The 7,862-nt window shown below is 28.8% G+C and overlaps 1 long non-coding RNA gene across 1 annotated transcript in view; it reads right to left on the bottom strand.

The window, feature by feature from the left end:
• The window catches only part of LOC100571768, a gene marked incomplete in the record, with an annotated part of 30,493 nt that overhangs the window by 15,397 nt on the left and 7,234 nt on the right, over window positions 1-7,862 (bottom strand). Inside the window, 2 exon segments of the long non-coding RNA XR_003840068.1 lie at window positions 2,728-2,751; window positions 5,057-5,098. This is a non-coding gene — a long non-coding RNA (uncharacterized LOC100571768).

Here is a 7,862-nt window from a genome sequence, read left to right as displayed (position 1 = left end):
GTTTTTTAGCATACAAAATGTAATGTAATTCGAGAGCCACATTCTCCTTACCAGCCATTATTAAATTTGTTTGAACTTGATTGTTTATCGGTTAGAAGAAAAAAAATAGATTTGAAAATATTATTTAAACTCGTAAATGGTTACACTGATTGTCCAGAACTATTAAGTTTCCTCAATTTCAACGTTCCTCGACGTAGAACTAGATCGAATAACACTTTTTATATAGGTTCTCAAAGTACAAATTATTTATTATCTTCACCTATAAACAGAATTATGTCATTAGCGAACGTTACCAACATCGATTTTTTTAATTTTACTTCATTGGAATCTTTTAATATTTTTGTTAATAGATCTTTATGTTTTTAAATGGATTTTGTATTAAAATTGTATTACATTATTATTATTATTGTATTATTGTGGTTACTATTATTATTGTTGTTGTTACTACTATTTGTATTATTAATATTATTTCAATATTGTACTATTATATTATATATATATTGTACCTGGATCTTATGATCCGTTAGTATTTCAAATAAAATAAAATAAAATAAAGATTGTATTATTATTTTTTATTCAGGTACTAGATGATACCGCGAATTTCGTTGACCGTAATAAATGACAAATATTCAAAAAATTGTGATTGTTCTACTCCAGTAATTGAAACTCAGCCACCCTGGTAGGCAATCCAACTACGTGGATATGCCGATGTGTGGCTATAAATGCTTTACCTAACCATGGTAGAAGATTTGCGAAAATTCAATTTGATGCATTCTTGTACCTGATCTACCCTATAAACCGATAGCATCCAACTAATCATTTCTCTTATAAACATTTATTAACAAAAATGTCCATCGTAAAACTCAAAATCTCTGTTTGAGCAACTTTTCGGGTTGGACCTACCGGGTTCAATTGTGTTTAATCTTAGGAACAAAAATAATACATTTTATGAATTTCTAACTGCTTAATAATTTAAAAAATTTAAAAGAGTTTTATGGCTACAAATAGCTCGAAAAGAGTCAAAATTGTTTGAAAATATTATCATGTACCTATTGACAGTAGTAATTTTATCATTTGATGAAAATTGCAAGTGTCTATGGTTATTGGTAATTGAATTAGGTCCAACAAAATATCAAAAATTGATGAATGAATATTCGTGAATTTACCAATGAAAATCTAATATCGTCAACATTTTAATTCAAACACTCATAAAAAAATAATGTTACTTTCCGGTAAACTTTTTGTTTGTTTAAGATAGGAACATTTATGGGGAATCTTCTATCAATTTTTCTAATGTTACCAATGAAATAAAAATTTTTAAAAAATTCATCAAATCACGAAAATTGGCAAATTATTTTGAGTTTAAAATTCATAAAAACGTTTCTATTTATACCTAAAATTTTAAAATTTCCTACAAGATTTCCCTCAAGTTCTTAGACACTCAAAAAAAAAAAAAAGTTTTCCAGAAATATTACATTTTAATGAGTGTCTGATGTTAGATATTGCATATTACCCGTAACCTAATAAATTCTCATATACGATATTCTTATTTTTTGTAATTCAAAAACTATTAATCGTAGGTACTAGAAATTTCCAACAGCTAAAGATTGAGAATGCAAACAAGGATTCTCATAAATAGTTTATAATGTTTCTAAAAAATCTAAAATATATAAACATAGTTTATTTTACAGGCATTATAAGTTAAAATTTCGATGAAATTGCATATAAAAACCTACAAGAATAACGATTTTAGTTACTTAATTTCTTGTAATTTCAAAATATTATTCATGGGTAGGTATATAAAACTTTTAGAGTATATTATTATATTTTATACACACAATGATATTTTCAAATGCACCTAATATTTTTGGCAAAAATTAAATTAACCTACAGTTGTGATAATTCCTAATAGTAAAACGAATTACTTTAATCACAATAATATCATAAAATATCAATCCTGGGAAAGTTAATGATAATTTTTAATTGAGTTGAGTTGAGTTGATAGTAAACATTTAAAAAGTTCAAAATTAATTTTTGACCTAATTATTTTTTAAATCAGCCAAGTTAAAAATGACATGGAAACAAACAGTTAACTTATTAGCTTAAGTTGAGCTGTTTATGATTTTTTTTTTTTTTTTTGAATGAATAAATATAAATATCCAGTAATATTATGATATAAACAATATAATAATAAAATTATAAAAAGTAAACGTTTATGCAATATGTATCATCTATAATAATTTTGTTATATTAATTATTCAATTATTTATAAATTAACTTAACTTGGATTTGATTAAAAACAACTCGTTATTTATAAGGTTTATACCAATACAATTCGGTTAAGTTAAAAAGTAAGTTAATGTATATTAAATTGTAAAAAGTTAAGTTTAAATTAACATAACTTTTTACTTAACTTTATTTTTTTAACTCGTTTCTGCCCAGGCTTGTCAAATATAATTAGTATATAGGATGACGGGATATTACAGTCTCCTGCGGCGGCTTATACGGCGCACAATGCCATCTCTTGAGCATTTTTTATTTTACCAGAGCGGCCTATAACTAACCTATAACTTGTTTTACCGTTACGTAATATTCAAATATTTCTAAAACCAACACTAATCAATGGACGGAATTATGTTTAACCACAGCGATTAATAATACCAACTGTAACACGAACCTTACCACTATAACTAATGAATGTATACTTACGGTAACTTTTTATATTCGTCATCCAACCATGATCTACCAATTCTAAAAATTATAAATATATTATAATACTTATTTAAATTATTGTAAAAATTCCCGATTTCCACCCATCGCAAGGAATTCATATGATTCACCAAGTGTAGAGAAACATATATATATATAAGGTGCATACTTCACACCTTATATTATAATAAGTCTATCTGTCTATGTGTCTACTACTATTTATTTTAGGAAGTAAACCATGTTGGCAAAATAAATAAGGAAAAATACGGTAAAATTCAGCATAAATATAAATCGCTCATCTGTTTTTTCGGGGCCAGTTACATTAAATTGAGCCAATAAAAGTTATTATCCGATAAATTCATGTTGTGTTTTTCGCATTCTGCTGGTATTGTTGGTTTTCAAAAAAAAAATTGAAATTCGTGAGCTCAGGACCAAAAGAGGATATTTCAAAATATAAAAATGTTCAGGAGAGCCATTTTAAACTATTTACCACTTGAAACTGTATTATATTTTTTCTAATGAATTATGTTCGAAACTCAGCACCTTTACGTGCAGACCCAGTGTAGTGGCTGTACCGGGTGAGCGTGCAGTCGGCGTACAAACGCCGATAAGAGATGCCGCCGCTGCGAATACGTCTCGCGTAAACGCAACCGGTGTGTCGTAATCAGTGTTGAGAAAAGCGGGTGACTGAGTTTGTGCTAACCTGTGTCGCGTCCGTAACGCCCGCAGTGTCTTGTTTTCGTGGTGTTCGTAGACCAATAGCGCGGGCCACGTCAATGCTGCCGTTGGCACCTTTTGTGTGGTCGCCGTGATCCATAGCGACTAACGTCTCAAATACTCCGTTAAGTGTGTTGAGTTCGTGCTGTCTAGTGTGCCAGTGTCTACAGGATCGGTCCAGCCTGTTTTTCAGTGTGCAACGTGTGCTGCCCTGGGCTCTTTCAATTGGGTCGTCGTGTACGCTCGTTCAGCCGCCACCGAACGACTTAAATAGAGTATTGTAATAGCCGCCTCCGAACATAGTTAGTATATAGTGCATACACTCCACCGCGCCGATGCCACTCCACTCCTCGCATCAACCGTCTTCATCGTGGGTATCGTTAATTAGATGTTTATTATTATTATTGATATCATGTTATTGTAAACGTTATATTATACGTTTCTTGTTGTACGCCGAAATGGAGAAATGTCTCCGACGGTACATTTATTATTATTTGGTTGTTCGAAGGCGGAGCGATTTTACCGCCAATGAATTGGGCAAATGAGCTCCGGAAACTATACAAGTATCAAATAGAGTAACTACCCCCCTCCGTTGTCCGGCAACAGGTCGTCGCTGACATTTTTTTTTGTATTTTTCTGCCGTTGACGTGAGCGTTCAACTCGCCGCGCGTGCTTGAAAACCTCATGTGAGAACGAGCTGAAGATTTCGTAACGTTCACGTAACAGACTGGCACAATACGTCAGGCATATAACACTGAGCTTTTTGATTGAAGTTTCATTCGCGTGCGTGTCTACGTTGTTAAGACGTTGTTGCCGTTGTGGTATTGTCCGTGGTGTTGCGCACGGTTCGATAAACCGCGTGTATTTCTGCACTTATCTGTCACCTGTGCATATCAACCTGACCCGTTGAGTCCGGCTCATGACGTGGTTGACGAGTGACGGCAGAATCAAACATCGCTCTCGTTCCCGTTCGGCGGTGACTTCCACGACGCCCACCATTTAAAACAATTATTGTATTATAAGCTTTTTGTAAGAAATACAAGTGTTCCCGTATTATAAATTAAATAGTACCACAGTTTTGGGTAACCCATATTATTGTGATGCACTCACTTGTCTCTCTAATATAGGATGACTGAGTTTTTATTTCATACGATAAATAGATTTACCGGTGTTACCATACATATCCCTTTTACTCGTCACCCGAAAATTGCTAGGCTGACGGCTGGTTCCGTAGGAACCCGACGGTGCCAAAAAATTATTTTTAACGATTGGCACATTTAATAATTCACAAACTTGTTCTGCGTTAACAATTGATATTTGTTTTTTTTTTTAATCAAAACTTTACGTAAAAAAACAAAAATGTAAAAAGTTCCTGTGGATATGAACTAAGAAGAATATATAGAGAAACTTGTGGTTGTTATAAAATTTTCACTTAGTTAGAACTTCTTCATTTTAAATTAAATATAATATGTTTTAGGTAGAAAAAATTAGTACCTATAGACTAAATTAAAATTCATAAGGTTATTAGTTATAAACAATGGATGACATACTATTAAAAATAAAAACTAATAAAATGACATACTAATTAAAAAAATAGTTTTATTTTCAATAATAAAAATTTAATTCTCACCTCCATTTTTACGCGTAAGAATCCCTTCGTCCTCCATTGCTTCTGTATTGATAGGATGTTTCAAATAACAACGATTATTTATAATATTTTTACAACTATAAACTGGTTTAGATATTATAAATATAGCTAGGTATGGTATAGGTTTAGACATTAAACAACTATCAAATTAAATGAGTGTAAAAGTTAAATTAGTAATAGGTACATTTTAATATATTATACCTACGTAAAGACGTACAGTAATTATATTTACATAATAATAATAATAATAATAAAAGTTTATTGCAACAGCATAAATATACAATGGTTAAATAGATAATAATTACAAAGTTGCAACTCATCCTATAAGCAAATAAGCTTGAATGCGGATGAGTTGAGTTCTATTAAGGTATAATAAACGTGCATAATGTAGGTAAACAAAATAAATAAAGATACAAATAAAAATTACAAATTAATTATTTCAAAATACAAAAAAGCAAAGAAAAAAAGAAAATCTACGATAGAACACTAATAACATGATATTTATATTGATTAAAATTAGTAAAAGAAAAAATATTTATATTATATAAACGTAATAATAAAACACCTTTAACAATAGTGCTTTGATTACCAAAATTAGTTTTATTATGAGGAATATTTAGGTTGTTATTATGTTTTAGTCTAGTATGGTAATCATGCGATGGTTGATAATCTTTAATTAAGTTTTTAATTTTATACATATATAATAAAGTTTGACGTTCAAATGATATCCTAAAAGGTTGAACATTAAGAATTTTAAATATTAAATTTGAAGGAAAAAATTGTGGTTTATTTAAAATAACTTTAATTAAAGATTTTATAGTTGTACATAATACATTAATATGACTGGAGTATGTACATCCCCAGACCAAAGAGCCATATAAATAAATTGATTGTGCTAAAGCTAAGAAAACTACCCTTAAGGTTTTTAGATCTAAAATATTACGGAGTATTTTAAATTTATAAAATAATTTTCTAATTGAATTATTAACAGAAAAAATATGGTCGGCAAATTTTAGTCTGTGGTCAAAATTAATACCTAAGTATTTAATATTTACATATATGTATTTAGTTACAAATATTTATTTAGATAAGATTATTTTACCAAACAATAAATGTATGATTTAACCGTGCGTAATACCGTATATTCAAATTGTTAACATATACTTCAGAGCAACTAAAATTCCGCAAGTCCAAATTTAAGAACTAGGATCCTAACATCGTGCGAGTGAAGCGAGTCTCTTCGGAGGATCGGAATATATATTATTAATACTTGAACTGTAGAACTGTAGATGTAAAAGACTAGGCTTTTTGCAATGGGGTAGCCCGTTTGCGAATTACTTATTATTTTTCCAAACAGCCTGATGTTTTTAAGCCTAATTGCATACAGACTAACAGCAGTTAGGCCTTTTAAGAATTACAATCATTATAACAATAAATATTATATGGTAATTTATAACTGATTATACCTACTTATTACATCATTTAAATTATATTATTTTAAGGGTTATTGATAATAACACACTTATTAATTTATTACTTGTACAGTTATTGACTATTGAATTACTAGTTTTATTACCTATATTATATAGGTAATACTATAAGTTTTAAGAGGAATTTTAAGTTGTAAGAGGAATTTTAGGTTTTAAGAGAAATTTTAAGTTCTAAGAGACAATTGAATTTAAAGGAAAAAATTATTGTAAGTGAAATAAAGTTTTGAATAAAGGATGTCTAAGTGATTAATACTGACTGTAGGTTTTAAGAAGAATTTTAAGTTTTAAGAGAGACAATTGAATTTAAAAGAAAACAATTTTATAAGCGAAATAAAGTTCTGAATAAAGGAAGTTTAAGTGAGTAATATTAACTATAGGTTTTAAGAGGAATTTTATGCTTTAAGTGAGACAATTGAATTTAAAAGAAAAAATTATTATTAGTGAAATAAAGTTTTGAATAAAGAAAATTGAAGTGATTAATACTGATTATATAGGTTTTAAGAGAAAATTTAAATTTTAAGAAAGATAAATGAATGTGAAATAAATAAATTTAATTATAAGCCAAATAAGTTTTGAATAACGAATTTTTGATAGATAACATAGATTTTAAGTATTAATGTAACAATTAGTATTTATGTTAGAATATAACAAATTGCTTAAAATTTAAACATACATAAAATAAAAAAGGGTTAGAAAAGTTAACCATAGAATCTATTTAGACCTAGTATTTTTTATCAGTAGTGGTAGATAAATAATGGAATGTGGTATTTAAAAAATAACGGGTAACCGGCCAAAATAGCGAAAAAAAAATAGCGAATAGAAGAATAGCGAATTAAAAATATCGAATATAAAAATAACGAAACTTAATTATAGCGAAAAATAATATATCGAATGTTTAGGGGAAAACTCTTGTTTTTATAGTAAATATTAAACAGAGATTAGGGAATAATGTAATCTTTATTAGTCTGTCATTATTATTGTGACTCAAGGTAATATCCGTTATCGCTTTTGTCGTTTTGTCGTGAATAGTGTACATAATGTAACCTATACTATATGGACATCAAATAGTTTTGTACGACGTTCGACAACGTGACAATCGTTTGCAAAGTGTTGTGCTTATTATTATATTTCTTATATGAACTGTATTTTTTAAATTTGATTTTTTAAGTTATGGAATTCATTAAATCTAATAAAATAAGCTTTTACTAGTTTATAATAGTTATACATAGAGAGGAAAAAATGTACAAGAATCGAAGTATTGGAAATGTATAGATATGAAATGTAAGGTTCGATTAACA

This window comes from Acyrthosiphon pisum, unplaced genomic scaffold, assembly GCF_005508785.2.
Source record: "Acyrthosiphon pisum isolate AL4f unplaced genomic scaffold, pea_aphid_22Mar2018_4r6ur Scaffold_21003;HRSCAF=22751, whole genome shotgun sequence".
Classification (NCBI taxonomy): Eukaryota; Metazoa; Arthropoda; class Insecta; order Hemiptera; family Aphididae; genus Acyrthosiphon; species Acyrthosiphon pisum.
The sequence above is the reverse complement of the archived record's forward strand: the minus strand, read 5'-3'. Positions and strand labels throughout refer to the sequence as shown.